This window comes from Styela clava, chromosome 8, assembly GCF_964204865.1.
Source record: "Styela clava chromosome 8, kaStyClav1.hap1.2, whole genome shotgun sequence".
Lineage (NCBI taxonomy): Eukaryota > Metazoa > Chordata > Ascidiacea > Stolidobranchia > Styelidae > Styela > Styela clava.
The window spans coordinates 19047877-19063650 of NC_135257.1; the positions used below are offsets into that span (position 1 = coordinate 19047877).

At 38.1% G+C, this 15774-nt stretch overlaps 23 non-coding genes across 23 annotated transcripts; 18 read left to right on the forward strand and 5 right to left on the reverse strand.

The window, feature by feature from the left end:
* Positions 1–15: 15 nt before the first annotated feature.
* Trnai-aau (transfer RNA isoleucine (anticodon AAU)) lies at positions 16–89 on the reverse strand. The gene has a single exon. It is a non-coding gene; the product is annotated as a tRNA-Ile (tRNA).
* Positions 90–178: 89 nt separating this feature from the next.
* Positions 179–250, forward strand: Trnaq-uug (transfer RNA glutamine (anticodon UUG)). The gene has a single exon. It is a non-coding gene; the product is annotated as a tRNA-Gln (tRNA).
* Positions 251–482: 232 nt separating this feature from the next.
* On the forward strand, positions 483–585 carry Trnal-caa (transfer RNA leucine (anticodon CAA)). Its single transcript is given in 2 exon segments — positions 483–520; positions 540–585. It is a non-coding gene; the product is annotated as a tRNA-Leu (tRNA).
* Positions 586–816: 231 nt separating this feature from the next.
* On the forward strand, positions 817–888 carry Trnaq-cug (transfer RNA glutamine (anticodon CUG)). The gene has a single exon. It is a non-coding gene; the product is annotated as a tRNA-Gln (tRNA).
* A 731-nt stretch (positions 889–1619) lies between these two features.
* Trnaq-uug (transfer RNA glutamine (anticodon UUG)) lies at positions 1620–1691 on the forward strand. The gene has a single exon. It is a non-coding gene; the product is annotated as a tRNA-Gln (tRNA).
* A 233-nt stretch (positions 1692–1924) lies between these two features.
* Positions 1925–2027, forward strand: Trnal-caa (transfer RNA leucine (anticodon CAA)). Its single transcript is given in 2 exon segments — positions 1925–1962; positions 1982–2027. It is a non-coding gene; the product is annotated as a tRNA-Leu (tRNA).
* Positions 2028–2258: 231 nt separating this feature from the next.
* Positions 2259–2330, forward strand: Trnaq-cug (transfer RNA glutamine (anticodon CUG)). The gene has a single exon. It is a non-coding gene; the product is annotated as a tRNA-Gln (tRNA).
* Positions 2331–3365: 1035 nt separating this feature from the next.
* Positions 3366–3482, forward strand: Trnal-caa (transfer RNA leucine (anticodon CAA)). The gene is made up of 2 exons: positions 3366–3403; positions 3437–3482. It is a non-coding gene; the product is annotated as a tRNA-Leu (tRNA).
* A 1034-nt stretch (positions 3483–4516) lies between these two features.
* On the forward strand, positions 4517–4588 carry Trnaq-uug (transfer RNA glutamine (anticodon UUG)). The gene has a single exon. It is a non-coding gene; the product is annotated as a tRNA-Gln (tRNA).
* A 233-nt stretch (positions 4589–4821) lies between these two features.
* Positions 4822–4924, forward strand: Trnal-caa (transfer RNA leucine (anticodon CAA)). The gene is given in 2 exon segments: positions 4822–4859; positions 4879–4924. It is a non-coding gene; the product is annotated as a tRNA-Leu (tRNA).
* Positions 4925–5155: 231 nt separating this feature from the next.
* On the forward strand, positions 5156–5227 carry Trnaq-cug (transfer RNA glutamine (anticodon CUG)). Its single transcript has one exon. It is a non-coding gene; the product is annotated as a tRNA-Gln (tRNA).
* Positions 5228–5794: 567 nt separating this feature from the next.
* Positions 5795–5868, reverse strand: Trnat-agu (transfer RNA threonine (anticodon AGU)). Its single transcript has one exon. It is a non-coding gene; the product is annotated as a tRNA-Thr (tRNA).
* Positions 5869–6261: 393 nt separating this feature from the next.
* Positions 6262–6378, forward strand: Trnal-caa (transfer RNA leucine (anticodon CAA)). The gene is made up of 2 exons: positions 6262–6299; positions 6333–6378. It is a non-coding gene; the product is annotated as a tRNA-Leu (tRNA).
* A 231-nt stretch (positions 6379–6609) lies between these two features.
* Trnaq-cug (transfer RNA glutamine (anticodon CUG)) lies at positions 6610–6681 on the forward strand. The gene has a single exon. It is a non-coding gene; the product is annotated as a tRNA-Gln (tRNA).
* Positions 6682–7252: 571 nt separating this feature from the next.
* Trnat-agu (transfer RNA threonine (anticodon AGU)) lies at positions 7253–7326 on the reverse strand. The gene has a single exon. It is a non-coding gene; the product is annotated as a tRNA-Thr (tRNA).
* A 744-nt stretch (positions 7327–8070) lies between these two features.
* Trnat-agu (transfer RNA threonine (anticodon AGU)) lies at positions 8071–8144 on the reverse strand. Its single transcript has one exon. It is a non-coding gene; the product is annotated as a tRNA-Thr (tRNA).
* An 89-nt stretch (positions 8145–8233) lies between these two features.
* Trnaq-uug (transfer RNA glutamine (anticodon UUG)) lies at positions 8234–8305 on the forward strand. Its single transcript has one exon. It is a non-coding gene; the product is annotated as a tRNA-Gln (tRNA).
* Positions 8306–12554: 4249 nt separating this feature from the next.
* On the forward strand, positions 12555–12671 carry Trnal-caa (transfer RNA leucine (anticodon CAA)). The gene is made up of 2 exons: positions 12555–12592; positions 12626–12671. It is a non-coding gene; the product is annotated as a tRNA-Leu (tRNA).
* A 232-nt stretch (positions 12672–12903) lies between these two features.
* Positions 12904–12975, forward strand: Trnaq-cug (transfer RNA glutamine (anticodon CUG)). The gene has a single exon. It is a non-coding gene; the product is annotated as a tRNA-Gln (tRNA).
* A 569-nt stretch (positions 12976–13544) lies between these two features.
* Positions 13545–13618, reverse strand: Trnat-agu (transfer RNA threonine (anticodon AGU)). The gene has a single exon. It is a non-coding gene; the product is annotated as a tRNA-Thr (tRNA).
* Positions 13619–14360: 742 nt separating this feature from the next.
* On the forward strand, positions 14361–14432 carry Trnaq-cug (transfer RNA glutamine (anticodon CUG)). Its single transcript has one exon. It is a non-coding gene; the product is annotated as a tRNA-Gln (tRNA).
* A 729-nt stretch (positions 14433–15161) lies between these two features.
* On the forward strand, positions 15162–15233 carry Trnaq-uug (transfer RNA glutamine (anticodon UUG)). The gene has a single exon. It is a non-coding gene; the product is annotated as a tRNA-Gln (tRNA).
* A 233-nt stretch (positions 15234–15466) lies between these two features.
* Trnal-caa (transfer RNA leucine (anticodon CAA)) lies at positions 15467–15583 on the forward strand. The gene is made up of 2 exons: positions 15467–15504; positions 15538–15583. It is a non-coding gene; the product is annotated as a tRNA-Leu (tRNA).
* The last annotated feature ends 191 nt before the right edge of the window (positions 15584–15774 follow it).

Here is a 15774-nt window from a genome sequence, read left to right on the forward strand (position 1 = left end):
AAATCCCTATGACTAAGGCACCACTGGGATTCGAACCCAGGATCTCCTGTTTATTAGACAGGCGCTTTAACCAACTAAGCCATGGCGCGAATCGCCAACGAATTTTGATCGAAAGTTGTTAATTTAGACTTGATTATGTTTATTATTATTTTAATTATCACAAATCGCATATATCGGCGGCCCCATGGTGTAATGGTTAGCACTCTGGACTTTGAATCCAGCGATCCGAGTTCAAATCTCGGTGGGACCTGTCCGGTATGAATTCCTCAGCTATTTTTGAATATTGTGATTTGATGACAAAACTTTTTATTAAAACTCATAATCATACCTCCCTAGTTCTGTCACACAGTAATACCGCAAACAGGAGTTGGTATTAAGTGCTTACAGTCATATGCTTTTAAAACAAATAGTAACACGCTTGAGTAGTTTTGTAAGACTGAAATATGATTTAATAGAGCAACAATAACACACTACAAGCAGTTGTTAAGATGGCCGAGTGGTCTAAGGCGCCAGACTCAAGAGTCACCTCTTTGTGAGAATTCTGGTCTCCGAATGGAGGCGTGGGTTCGAATCCCACTTCTGACAACGTCCTTTTATCACTACCATAAAACACTTAACAAACACATAGGAGTTATCAAATAACTTAAATCAGATCCTTTTAATTAAAATTGGGACTCTAGTAAGCATTGTAGTATACAGATTCTAGGGCTTAACAGTCTGGATTAATTGAAAGTTTAAGTGATCCGATTTCAAATGTCCGGTACACCTGACGACGTTATGAACAATAAAGCAGAACATAAAACAACTTGTATTATTGGCCCCATGGTGAAATGGTTAGCACTCTGGATTCTGAATCCAGCGATCCGAGTTCAAATCTCGGTGGGACCTTTGTTATATGGTTTTAAGAGAGTCAGTCGTTTGTATACTTTGAGTGTACTCCGAATGCAGAACTGCTCTTTCAACTTTGAATTGTTCATATTCAAACCACAAGAAAGTGCATCTATTGCAGATTAGTGAAAGAAATAAGAAACTAGTTAAATTCGCTCTGTTCTTCGAATCCGTATTCGTCTCAAGGCCGCCCAGTAGCATAACACATTTGGCCCTCAAATGGATTCGTGACTTTGAAATCAAGTTTATGACTCACGCCTTTTCTGTTCACTCCATAAGAACGAGTTGAAACCCATATTCCCGATTTAGGAGAAATAGAATCTCGAATAATTCTAATTACTAAATACCTGTTAACCATCGTTTGTAGTTGGGCGTCCGTCGATTTTATGTTGAACATCACGGTGTAATTTTTTCCAATCTTGCCTCCGAAAGCACTGATTACGTATACACTTTAACGATTTCGATTCTTTGTATGTCGGTCGCGAAAAAGCTGAACTTTAAATTTTGAATTCATAGAATGTAGAAGAAAAGAGTTAAGTCAAAATGGTCTGCGGGATTCCTATGACTAAGGCACCACTCGGATTCGAACCCAGGATCTCCTGTTTACTAGACAGGCGCTTTAACCAACTAAGCCATGGCTCCAATCGCCAACGAATTTTGATCGAAAGTTGTTAATTTCGACTTGATTATGTTTATTATTATTTTAATTATCACAAATCGCGTATATCGGCGGCCCCATGGTGTAATGGTTAGCACTCTGGACTTTGAATCCAGCGATCCGAGTTCAAATCTCGGTGGGACCTGTACGGTATGAATTCCTCAGCTCTTTTTGAATATTGTAATTTGATGAAAAAACTTTTTATATACACTCATAATCATACCTCCCTGGTTCTGTCACACAGTAATACCGCAAACAGGAGTTGGTATTAAGTGCTTACAGTCATATGCTTTTAAAACAAATAGTATCTCGCGTGAGTCGTTTTTGTAAGACTGAAATCTGATTTAATAGAGCACCAATAACACACTACAAGAAGTTGTCAGGATGGCCGAGTAGTCTAAAGCGCCAGTCTCAAGAGTCACCTCTTTGTGAGAATTCTGGTCTCCGAATGGAGGCGTGGGTTCGAATCCCACTTCTGACAACGTCCTTTTATCACTACCATAAAACACTTAACAAACACATAGGAGTTGTCAAATAACTTAAATCAGATCCTTTTAATTAAAATCGGGACTCTAGTAAACATTGTAGTATACAGATTGTAGGGCTTAACAGTCTGGATTAATTGAAAGTTTAAGTGATCCGATTTCAAATATCCGGTACACCTGACGACGTTATGAACAATAAAGCAGAACATAAAACAACTTGTATTATTGGCCCCATGGTGAAATGGTTAGCACTCTGGATTCTGAATCCAGCGATCCGAGTTCAAATCTCGGTGGGACCTTTGTTATATGGATTTAAGAGAGTCAGTCGTTTGTATACTTTGAGTGTACTCCGAATGCAGAACTGCTCTTTCAACTTTGAATTGTTCATATTCAAACCTCAAGAAAGTGCATATATTGCAGATTAGTGAAAGAAATAAGAAACTAGTTAAATTCGCTCGGTTCTTCGAATCCGTATTCGTCTCAAGGCCGCCCAGTAGCATAACACATTTGGCCCTCAAATGGACTCGTGACTTTGAAATCAAGTTTATGACTCACGCCTTTTCTGTTCACTCCATAAGAACGAGTTGAAACCCATATTCCTGATTTTGGAGAAATAGATCTCGAATAATTCTAATTACTAAATACCTGTTAATCGTCGTTTGTAGTTGGGCGTCTGTCGATTTTATGTTGAACATCACCGTGTAATTTTTTCAAATCTTGCCTCCGAAAGCACTGATCACGTATACACTTTAACAATTTCGATTCTTTGTATGTCGGTCGCGAAAAAGCTGAACTTTAATTATTGAATTCATAGAATGTAGAAGAAAAGATTTAAGTCTAAATAGTCTGCGGGATCCCTATGACTAAGGCACCACTGGGATCCGAACCCAGGATCTCCTGTTTACTAGACAGGCGATTTAACCAACTAAGCCATGGCGCCAATCGCCAACGGATTTTGATCGAAAGTTGTTAATTTAGACTTGATTCTGTTTATTATTATTTTAATTATCACAAATCGCATATATCGGCGGCCCCATGGTGTAATGGTTAGGACCCTGGACTTTGAATCCAGCGATCCGAGTTCAAATGTCGGTGGGACCTGTGCGGTATGAATTCCTCAGCTATTTTTGAATATTGTGATTTGATGACAAAACTTTTTATATAAACTCATAATCATACCTCCCTGGTTCTGTCCCACAGTAATACCGCAAACAGGAGTTGGTATTAAGTGCTTACAGTCATATGCTTTTAAAACAAATAGTATCTCGCGTGAGTCGTTTTTGTAAGACTGAAATATGATTTAATAGAGCACCAATAACACACTACAAACAGTTGTCAGGATGGCCGAGTGGTCTAAGGCGCCAGACTCAAGAGTCACCTCTTTCCTTAAGCTGGATTGTGAGAATTCTGGTCTCCGAATGGAGGCGTGGGTTCGAATCCCACTTCTGACAACGTCCTTTTATCACTACCATAAAACACTTAACAAACACATAGGAGTTATCAAATAACTTAAATCAGATCCTTTTAATTAAAATTGGGACTCTAGTAAACATTGTAGTATACAGATTGTAGGGCTTAACAGTCTGGATTAATTGAAAGTTTAAGTGATCCGATTTCAAATGTCCGGTACACCTGACGACGTTATGAACAATAAAGCAGAACATAAAACAATTTGTATTATTGGCCCCATGGTAAAATGGTTAGCACTCTGGATTCTGAATCCAAGGATCCGAGTTCAAATCTCGGTGGGACCTTTGTTATATGGTTTTAAGTGAGTCAGTCGTTTGTATACTTTGAGTGTACTCCGAATTCAGAACTGCTCTTTCAACTTTGAATTGTTCATATTCAAACCTCAAGAAAGTGCATATATTGCAGATTAGTGAAAGAAAAAAGAAACTAGTTAAATTCGCTCTGTTCTTCGAATCCGTATTCGTCTCAAGGCCGCCCAGTAGCATAACACATTTGGCCCTCAAATGGATTCGTGACTTTGAAATCAAGTTTATGACTCACGCCTTTTCTGTTCACTCCATAAGAACGAGTTGAAACCCATATTCCCGATTTAGGAGAAATAGAATCTCGAATAATTCTAATTACTAAATACCTGTTAACCATCGTTTGTAGTTGGGCGTCCGTCGATTTTATGTTGAACATCACGGTGTAATTTTTTCCAATCTTGCCTCCGAAAGCACAGATTACGTATACACTTTAACGATTTCGATTCTTTGTATGTCGGTCGCGAAAAAGCTGAACTTTAAATTTTGAATTCATAGAATGTAGAAGAAAAGAGTTAAGTCAAAATGGTCTGCGGGATTTCTATGACTAAGGCACCACTCGTATTCGAACCCAGGATCTCCTGTTTACTAGACAGGCGCTTTAACCAACTAAGCCATGGCTCCAATCGCCAACGAATTTTGATCGAAAGTTGTTAATTTCGACTTGATTATGTTTATTATTATTTTAATTATCACAAATCGCGTATATCGGCGGCCCCATGGTGTAATGGTTAGCACTCTGGACTTTGAATCCAGCGATCCGAGTTCAAATCTCGGTGGGACCTGTGCGGTATGAATTCCTCAGCTATTTTTGAATATTGTAATTTGATGACAAAACTTTTTATATACACTCATAATCATACCTCCCTAGTTCTGTCACACAGTAATACCGCAAACAGGAGTTGGTATTAAGTGCTTACAGTCATATGCTTTTAAAACAAATAGTATCTCGCGTGAGTCGTTTTTGTAAGACTGAAATATGATTTAATAGAGCAGCAATAACACACTACAAGCAGTTGTCAGGATGGCCGAGTAGTCTAAAGCGCCAGTCTCAAGAGTCACCTCTTTGTGAGAATTCTGGTCTCCGAATGGAGGCGTGGGTTCGAATCCCACTTCTGACAACGTCCTTTTATCACTACCATAAAACACTTAACAAACACATAGGAGTTGTCAAATAACTTAAATCAGATCCTTTTAATTAAAATCGGGACTCTAGTAAACATTGTAGTATACAGATTGTAGGGCTTAACAGTCTGGATTAATTGAAAGTTTAAGTGATCCGATTTCAAATATCCGGTACACCTGACGACGTTATGAACAATAAAGCAGAACATAAAACAACTTGTATTATTGGCCCCATGGTGAAATGGTTAGCACTCTGGATTCTGAATCCAGCGATCCGAGTTCAAATCTCGGTGGGACCTTTGTTATATGGATTTAAGAGAGTCAGTCGTTTGTATACTTTGAGTGTACTCCGATGGCAGAACTGCTCTTTCAACTTTGAATTGTTCATATTCAAACCTCAAGAAAGTGCATATATTGCAGATTAGTGAAAGAAATAAGAAAATAGTTAAATTCGCTCGATTCTTCGAATCCGTATTCGTCTCAAGGCCGCCCAGTAGCATAACACATTTGGCCCTCAAATGGACTCGTGACTTTGAAATCAAGTTTATGACTCACGCCTTTTCTGTTCACTCCATAAGAACGAGTTGAAACCCATATTCCTGATTTTGGAGAAATAGATCTCGAATAATTCTAATTACTAAATACCTGTTAATCGTCGTTTGTAGTTGGGCGTCTGTCGATTTTATGTTGAACATCACCGTGTAATTTTTTCAAATCTTGCCTCCGAAAGCACTGATCACGTATACACTTTAACAATTTCGATTCTTTGTATGTCGGTCGCGAAAAAGCTGAACTTTAATTATTGAATTCATAGAATGTAGAAGAAAAGATTTAAGTCTAAATTGTCTGCGGGATCCCTATGACTAAGGCACCACTGGGATCCGAACCCAGGATCTCCTGTTTACTAGACAGGCGCTTTAACCAACTAAGCCATGGCGCCAATCGCCAACGGATTTTGATCGAAAGTTGTTAATTTCGACTTGATTATGTTCATTATTATTTTAATTAAAACAAATCGCATATATTAGCGGCCCCATGGTGTAATGGTTAGCACTCTGGCCTTGAATCCAGCGATCCGAGTTCAAATCTCGGTGGGACCTGTGCGGTATGAATTCCTCAGCTGTTTTTGAATATTGTGATTTGATGACAAAACATTTTATATAAACTCATAATCATACCTCCCTGGTTCTGTCACACAGTAATACCGCAAACAGGAGTTGGTATTAAGTGCTTACAGTCATATGCTTTTAAAACAAATAGTATCTCGCGTGAGTCGTTTTTGTAAGACTGAAATATGATTTAATAGAGCACCAATAACACACTACAAGCAGTTGTCAGGATGGCCGAGTGGTCTAAGGCGCCAGACTCAAAAGTCACCTCTTTCCTTAAGCTGGATTGTGAGAATTCTGGTCTCCGAATGGAGGCGTGGGTTCGAATCCCACTTCTGACAACGTCCTTTTATCACTACCATAAAACACTTAACAAACACATAGGAGTTATCAAATAACTTAAATCAGATCCTCTTAATTAAAATTGGGACTCTAGTAAACATTGTAGTATACAAATTGTAGGGCTTAACAGTCTGGATTAATTGAGAGTTTAAGTGATCCGATTTCAAATGTCCGGTACACCTGACGACGTTATGAACAATAAAGCAGAACATAAAACAACTTGTATCATTGGCCCCATGGTGTAATGGTTAGCACTCTGGACTCTGAATCCAGCGATCCGAGTTCAAATCTCGGTGGGACCTTTGTTATATGGTTTTAAGAGAGTCAGTCGTTTGTATACTTTGAGTGTACTCCGAATGCAGAACTGCTCTTTCAACTTTGAATTGTTCATATTCAAACCTCAAGAAAGTGCATATATTGCAGATTAGTGAAAGAAATAAGAAACTAGTTAAATTTGCTCTGTTCTTCGAATACGTATTCGTCTCAAGGCCGCCCAGTAGCATAACACATTTGGCACTCAAATGGATTCGTGACTTTGAAATCAAGTTTATGACTCACGCCTTTTCTGTTCACTCCATAAGAACGAGTTGAAACCCATATTTCTGATTTAGGAAAAATAGATCTCGAATAATTCTAATTACTAAATACCTGTTAATCGTCGTTTGTAGTTGGGCGTCTGTCGATTTTATGTTGAACATCACCGTGTAATTTTTTCAAATCTTGCCTCCGAAAGCACTGATCACGTATACACTTTAACAATTTCGATTCTTTGTATGTATGTCGGTCGCCAAAAAGCTGAACTTTAATTATTGAATTCATAGAATGTAGAAGAAAAGATTTAAGTCAAAATGGTCTGCGGGATCCCTATGACTAAGGCACCACTGGGATTCGAACCCAGGATCTCCTGTTTACTAGACAGGCGCTTTAACCAACTAAGCCATGGCGCCAATCGCCCACGAATTTTGATCGAAAGTTGTTAATTTCGACTTGATTATGTTTATTATTATTTTAATTATCACAAATCGCATATATCGGCGGCCCCATGATGTAATGGTTAGCACTCTGGTTCTGTCACACAGTAATACCGCAAACATGAGTTGGTATTAAGTGCTCGGTGGGACCTTTGTTATATGGTTTTAAGAAAGTCAGTCGTTTGTATACTTTGAGTGTACTCCGAATGCAGAACTGCTCTTTCAACTTTGAATTGTTCATATTCAAACCTCAAGAAAGTGCATATATTGCAGATTAGTGAAAGAAATAAGAAACTAGTTAAATTCGCTCTGTTCTTCGAATCCGTATTCGTCTCAAGGCCGCCCAGTAGCTTAACACATTTGGCCCTCGAATGGATTCGTGACTTTGAAATCAAGTTTATACCTCACGCCTTTTCTGTTCACTCCATAAGAACGAGTTGAAACCCATATTCCTGATTTAGGAGAAATAGAATCTCGAATAATTCTAAATACTAAACACCTGTTAACCATCGTTTGTAGTTGGGCGTCCGTCGATTTTATGTTGAACATCACGGTGTAATTTTTTCCAATCTTGCCTCCGAAAGCACTGATCACGTATACACTTTAACGATTTCGATTCTTTGTATGTCGGTCGCGAAAAAGCTGAACTTTAATTATTGAATTCATAGAATGTAGAAGAAAAGATTTAAGTCAAAATGGTCTGCGGGATCCCCATGACTAAGGCACCACTGGGATTCGAACCCAGGATCTCCTGTTTACTAGACAGGCGCTTTAACCAACTAAGCCATGGCGCCAATCGGCAACGAATTTTGATCGAAAGTTGTTAATTTTGACTTGATTATGTTTATTATTATTTTAATTATCACAAATCGCATATATCGGCGGCCCCATGGTGTAATGGTTAGCACTCTGGACTTTGAATCCAGTGATCCTAGTTCAAATCTCGGTGGGCCCTGTGCGGTATGAATTCCTCAGCTATTTGAATATTGTGATTTGATGACAAAACTTTTTATATAAACTCATAATCATACCTCCCTGATTCTGTCACACAGTAATACTGCAAACAGGAGTTGGTATTAAGTGCTTACAGTCATATGCTTTTAAAATGAATAGTATCTCGCATGAGTCGTTATTGTAAGCCTCAAATATGATTCAATAGAGCACCAATAACATCCTTCAAGCAGTTGTCATGATGGCCGAATGGTCTAAGACGCCAGACTCATGAGTCACCTCTTTCCTTAAGCTGCATTGTGAGGATTCTGGTCTCCGAATGGAGGCGTGGGTTCGAATCCCACTTCTGACAACGTCCTTTTATCACTACCATAAAACACTTAACAAACACATAGGAGTTGTCAAATAACTTAAATCAGATCCTTTTAATTAAAATTGGGACTCTAGTAAACATTGTAGTATACAGATTGTAGGGCTTAACAGTCTGGATTAATTGAAAGTTTAAGTGATCCGATTTCAAATGTCCGGTACACCTGACGACGTTATGAACAATAAAGCAGAACATAAAACAAATTGTATTATTGGCCCCATTGTGTAATGGTTAGCACTCTGGACTCTGAATCCAGCGATCCGAGTTCAAATCTTTCTTTTCCTTCTTCATTAAAACTTGCTAGAGTTATACCAATTTTTAAATGCGGGAAAAAAACAACCCTTAAAATTATAGTCCAATCTCTATTTTATCTTCAATTAGCATCATAATGGAAAAGTTTTTGTATACCAGAATGGTGAGCTATTGTACTATATTCAGTTTGATAAACAAATGTCAATTTGGATTCCAGACCAAACACTCCACCAGTCATGCTATCATTGATCTGACAACATTTATATATGATAAAATAGACAAAGGCGATTATGTTTGTTGTGCCTTCCTAGATCTAAAAAAGGCTTTTGATACCGTAGACCACTCTATTCTCATTCACAAGTTAAGACATTACGGTTTTAGGGGTAATGCAGGAAAACTGTTATTCGATTACCTGACAGGCCGGTATCAATTTGTTGAAATAGGTCCCCATAGATCCCCAATGTTACCCATCCACTGCGGAATTGTTCAGGGCTCAGTAGTTGGCCCATTAGCGTTCTTATGTTTCATAAACGACCTTTCCAACAGCTCGAATCTTTTGAGTAAACTATTTGCAGATGATGCATGCTTGCTCACCAGCGCGAAGGATCCGACTACACTCCAGCTAAATATGAACACTGAAATAAATAAAATTTATGAATGGATGTTATGCAACAAGCTAACAGTGAATATAGATAAGTCAAAAGTCATGGTGTTCAGTTCAAAATCTCACACTAGATACCCCAACCTCGCAATTGGAATAAATGGCAGAAATTTAGAAGTAGTCCAGTCTTATAAATATCTAGGACTCAATATCGACCACCAATTAAAGTGGAACACCCACACTGCTGATTTGCATAGAAAACTATCAAGAACGGTAGGGATCCTGGGTAAGGTTAGATATTACTTACAGGATACCACACTAAGAACAATTTACTACGCACTTTTTCAGGCCCACATTCAGTATGCCATAGCGGCATGGGGTTCTACAGCTAAAGTAAACATGCGTAAATTGGAAGTCTTACAAAATAGGGCCATTAGAATCCTTTCCTGGGCACCTTTACGTTCTAATTTAAACAACCAATATTATAAGCATAGAGTACTAAAATTACATGACATCTACAAACTAGAAATTTCTAAGATTATACACCAATTCCAAAACAATTAATTGCCAGCGGCTTTCGACCAGTATTTTTTCACCCTAACTTCAGTGCATAAATATAACACCCGCTCCTCAACAAAGAGTAATTTTTTTGTATCTCGCTTCTCACTAAGCAAATCCCAAAATTCTTTGAAATATCAAGGTGTTTCAATTTGGAACAGTCTACCCCAAGACCTACGTGAGTCATCTTACATGACTTTCAAATTTATTTATAAAAAATTCATGATTTCCTCTTACCAACCCACCTGAATTTTCCAAGTCGCTGTTTCATATTTTATCCTTGCTTTGTGTCCATCAAGGTCATATTCAACTCGATCCACAGCCTGCCTGTAATGAAGAGACCTGTTTATTTGCTGTTAAATGCTTGTTGTATTTTATATATTACAATGTTACTGTGGAATCATCATAATTCATCCCTATTCTTGTTATACTCTATATATGATGATGTGCGAAATCTTATAGAATTTTTGAACTGCATTATTTATCGCCAGTTTTCTTACCTCCAATCTAACTCAGATTTCCGTGGTCATACAGTCACACACAAGTGCCTATCTTTGAGTTAACGTTTAATAAACAACTATCTCTTAATACTACAAGCGTTAACTCGTATTATTGTTATTTATTAAGATATTATTATCAATTATTGGTATTTACTAAGTGCAGCTTTATTTAACTAATATAGCATGATACCTTACCGGTATTATAGTGGTTCTCATCATCCTATTTGTATATTTCTAGTGCATTTTGTTGTCTCATGCGCTTTTGTACTGGATCTATCCTATGATTAATAGCTTAGCATTTACCAGAAAAATGCTTACCTTTTACTGCTTTTTCGCCCATTTTTGTCACATTTTCATGTTTACATCTGCCTCCACCTTGGGTAGAGACCTACGATTTTATATTTAAAAATCACTCAAATTCTGAGTGCTACTGAATTCACTTATACTTTCCGGCGGTCTCTACCCTCCTATGCCGTACTGCGGTACGGCGTCAAAATATAACACTATTTCCGCATCGATTGGAATAACTAACTCGACTTTATCTTTCTGTTTGTTATTCAATAACCAACTGCTGTTACCATGGCTACCTCGACCAGTGGTGTCGGGAGTCGCATTCTCATATTAACTAGACTTACTAGAGTGACACCGTGATATCGGTCACTTAAATGTGTAAAAAGGCCGTCTTCGACTTTATTATTTTATTTATTATTCACGACTTTTGCTAGTATCCTGTTTGACTTTTTTCTCACTATGATTTAATTTTTAGACTCACTCCCCCAGGGTGACGCTGCTCGATAACCTCTTCTGGTTTATCGCGCCTCCCTTCACACTGAAAGTATTGTTTTATATGTGATTCGTAGTTATTTTTGTCTATTGTGTACTTTTGGTATTTGATGAAATAAACTACTGACTGACTGACTGAATCTCGGAGGGACCTTTGTTATATGGTTTTAAGAGAGTCAGTCGTTTGTATACTTTGAGTGTACTCCGAATGCAGAACAGCTCTTTCAACTTTGAATTGTTCATATTCAAACCTCAAGAAAGTGCATATATTGCAGATTAGTGAAAGAAATAAGAAACTAGTTAAATTCGCTCTGTTCTTCGAATCCGTATTCGTCTCAAGGCCGCCCAGTAACATAACACATTTGGCCCTCAAATGAATTCGTGACTTTGAAATCAAGTTTATGACTCACGCCTTTTCTGTTTACTCCATAAGAACGAGTTGAAACCCATATTCCTGATTTAGGAGAAATAGAGTCTCGAATAATTCTAATTACTAAATACCTGTTAACCATCGTTTGTAGTTGGGCGTCCGTCGATTTTATGTTGAACATCACGGTGTAATTTTTTCCAATCTTGCCTCCGAAAACACTGATCACGTATACACTTTAACGATTTCGATTCTTTGTATGTCGGTCGCGAAAAAGCTGAACTTTAATTATTGAATTCATAGAATGTAGAAGCAAAGATTTAAGTCAAAATGGTCTGCGGGATTCCTATGACTAAGGCACAACAGGGATTCAAACCCAGGATCTCCTGTTTACTAGACAGGCGCTTCAACCAACTAAGCCATGGCGACAATTGGCAAGAATTTTGATCGAAAGTTGTTAATTTTGACTTGATTATGTTTATTATTATTTTAATTATCACAAATCGCATATATCGGCGGCCCCATTGTGTAATGGTTAGCACTCTGGACTTGGAATCCAGCGATCCGAATTCAAATCTCGGTGGGACTTGTGCGGTATGAATTCCTCAGCTATTTTTGAATATTGTGATTTGATGACAAAACTTTTTATATAAACTCATAATCATACCTCCCTGATTCTGTCACACAGTAATACTGCAAACAGGAGTTGGTATTAAGTGCTTACAGTCATATGCTTTTAAAACAAATAGTATCTCGCATGAGTCGTTTTTGTAAGCCTGAAATATGATTTAATAGAGCACCAATAACATCCTACCAGCAGTCGTCAGGATGGCCGAGTGGTCTAAGGCGCCAGACTCAAGAGTCACCTCTTTCCTTAAGATGGATTGTGAGATTTCTGGTCTCCGAATGGAGGCGTGGGTTCGAATTCCACTTCTGACAACGTCCTTTTAACATTACCAAAAAAAAATTGACAAACACATAGGAGTTGTCAAAAAACTTAAATCAGATACTTTTTCATTAAAAATGGGACTCTAGTAAACATTGTAGTGTACAGATTGTAGGGCTTACCAGTCTGAATTAATTGAAAGTTTGGGTGATCCGATTTCAAATGTCCGGTACACCTGACGACGTTATGAACAATAAAGCAGAACATAAAACAACTTGTATTATTGGCCCCATGGTGTAATGGTTAGCACTCTGGACTCTGAATCCAGCGATCCGAGTTCAAATCTCGGTGCGACCTTTGTTGTATGGTTTTAAGAGAGTCAGTCGTTTGTATACTTTGAGTGTACTCCGAATGCAGAACTGCTCTTTCAACTTTGAATTGTTCATATTCAAACCTCGAGAAAGTGCATATATTGCAGATTAGTGGAAGAAATAAGAAACTAGTTAAATTCGCTCTGTTCTTCGAATCCGTATTCGTCTCAAGGCCGCCCAGTAGCATAACACATTTGGCCCTCAAATGGATTCGTGACTTTGAAATCAAGTTTATGACTCACGCCTTTTCTGTTCACTCCATAAGAACGAGTTGAAACCCATATTCCTGATTTAGGAGAAATAGAATCTCGAATAATTCTAATTATTTAAATACCTGTTAACCATCGTTTGTAGTTGGGCGTCAGTCGATTTTATGTTGAACATCACGGTGTAATTTTTTCCAATCTTGCCTCCGAAAACACTGATCACGTATACACTTTAACGATTTCGATTCTTTGTATGTCGGTCGCGAAAAAGCTGAACTTTAATTATTGAATTCTTAGAATGTAGAAGAAAAGATTTAAGTCAAAATGGTCTGCGGGATCCCTATGACTAAGGCACCACTGGGATTCGAACCCAGGATCTCCTGTTTACTAGACAGGCACTTTAACCAACTAAGCCATGGCGCCAATCGCCAACGAATTCTGATCGAAAGTTGTTAATTTCGACTTGATTATGTTTATTATTATTTTAATTATCACAAATTGCATACATCGGCGGCCCCATGGTGTAATGTTTAGCACCCTGGACTTTGAATCCAGCGATCCGAGTTCAAATCTCGGTGGGACCTGTGCGGTATGAATTCCTCAGCTGTTTGTGAATATTGTGATTTGATGACAAAACATTTTATATAAACTCATAATCATACCTCCCTGGTTCTGTCACACAGTAATACCGCAAACAGGAGTTGGTATTAAGTGCTTACAGTCATATACTTTCAAAAAAAAAGTATCTCGCGTGAGTCGTTTTTGTAAGACTGAAATATGATTTAATAGAGCACCAATAACACCCTACAAGCAGTTGTCAGGATGGCCGAGTGGTCTAAGGCGCCATACTCAAGATTCACCTCTTTCCTTAAGCTGGATTGTGAGAATTCTGGTCTCCGAATGGAGGCATGGGTTCGAATACCACTTCTGACAACGTCCTTTTATCATTACCATAAAACACTTAACAAACACATAGGAGTTGTCAAAAAACTTAAATCAGATACTTTTTCATTAAAATTGGGACTCTAGTAAACATTGTAGTATACAGATTGTAGGGCTTAACAGTCTGAGTTAATTAAAAGTTTAAGTGATCCGATTTCAAATGTCCGGTACACCTGATGACGTTATGAACAATAAAGCAGAACATAAAACAACTTGTATCATTGGCCCCATGGTGTAATGGTTAGCACTCTGGACTCTGAATCCAGCGATCCGAGTTCAAATCTGGGTGGGACCTTTGTTATATGGTTTTTAGAGAGTCAGTCGTTTATATACTTTGAGTGTACTCCGAATGCAAAACTGCTCTTTCAACTTTGAATTGTTCGTATTCAAACCTCAAGAAATTACATATATTGCAGATTAGTGAAAGAAATAAGAAACTAGTTAAATTCGCTATGTTCTTCGAATCCGTATTCGTCTCAAGGCCGCCCAGTAGCATAACATATTTGGCCTTAAATGGATTCGTGACTTTGAAATCAAGTATATGACTCACGCCTTTTCTGTTCACTCCATACGAACGAGTCGAAACCCATATTCCTGATTTAGGAGAAATAGATCTCGAATAATTCTAATTACTAAATACCTGTTAACCATCGTTTGTAGTTAGGCGTCAGTCGATTTTATGTTGAACATCACGGTGTAATTTTTTCCAATCTTGCCTCCGAAAGCACTGATCACGTATACACTTTAACGATTTCGATTCTTTGTATGTCGGTCGCGAAAAAGCTGAACTTTAATTATTGAATTCTTAGAATGTAGAAGAAAAGATTTAAGTCAAAATGGTCTGCGGGATCTTTATGACTAAGGCACCACTGGGATCCAAACCCAGGATCTCCTGTTTACTAGACAGGAGCTTTAACCAAGTAAGCCATGGCGCCAATCGCCAACGAGTTTTGATCGAAAGTTGTTAATTTCGACTTGATTATGTTTATTATTATTTTAATTATCACAAATCGCGTATATCGGCGGCCCCATGGTGTAATGGTTAGCACTCTGGGCTTTGAATCCAGCGATCCGAGTTCAAATCTCGGTGGGACCTGTGCGGTATGAATTCCTCAGCTATTTTTGAATATTGTGATTTGATGACAAAACTTTTCATATAAACTCATAATCATACCTCCCTGGTTCTGTCACACAGTAATACCGCATACAGGAGTTGGTATTAAGTGCTTACAGTCATATGCTTTTAAAACAAATAGTATCTCGCGTGAGTCGTTTTTGTAAGACTGAAATATGATTTATTAGAGCACCAATAACACCCTACAAGCAGTTGTCAGGATGGCCGAGTGGTCTAAGGCGCCAGACTCAAGTGTCACCTCTTTCCTTAAGCTGGATTGTTAGAATTCTGGTCTCCGAATGGAGGCGTGGGTTCGAATCCCACTTCTGACAACGTCCTTTTATCACTACCATAAAACACTTAACAAACACATAGGAGTTGTCAAATAACTTAAATCAGATCCATTTAATTAAAATTGGGACTCTAGTATACATTGTAGTATACAGATTGTAGGGCTTAACAGTCTGGATTAATTGAAAGTTTAAGTTATCCGATTTCAGATGTCCGGTACACCTGATGACGT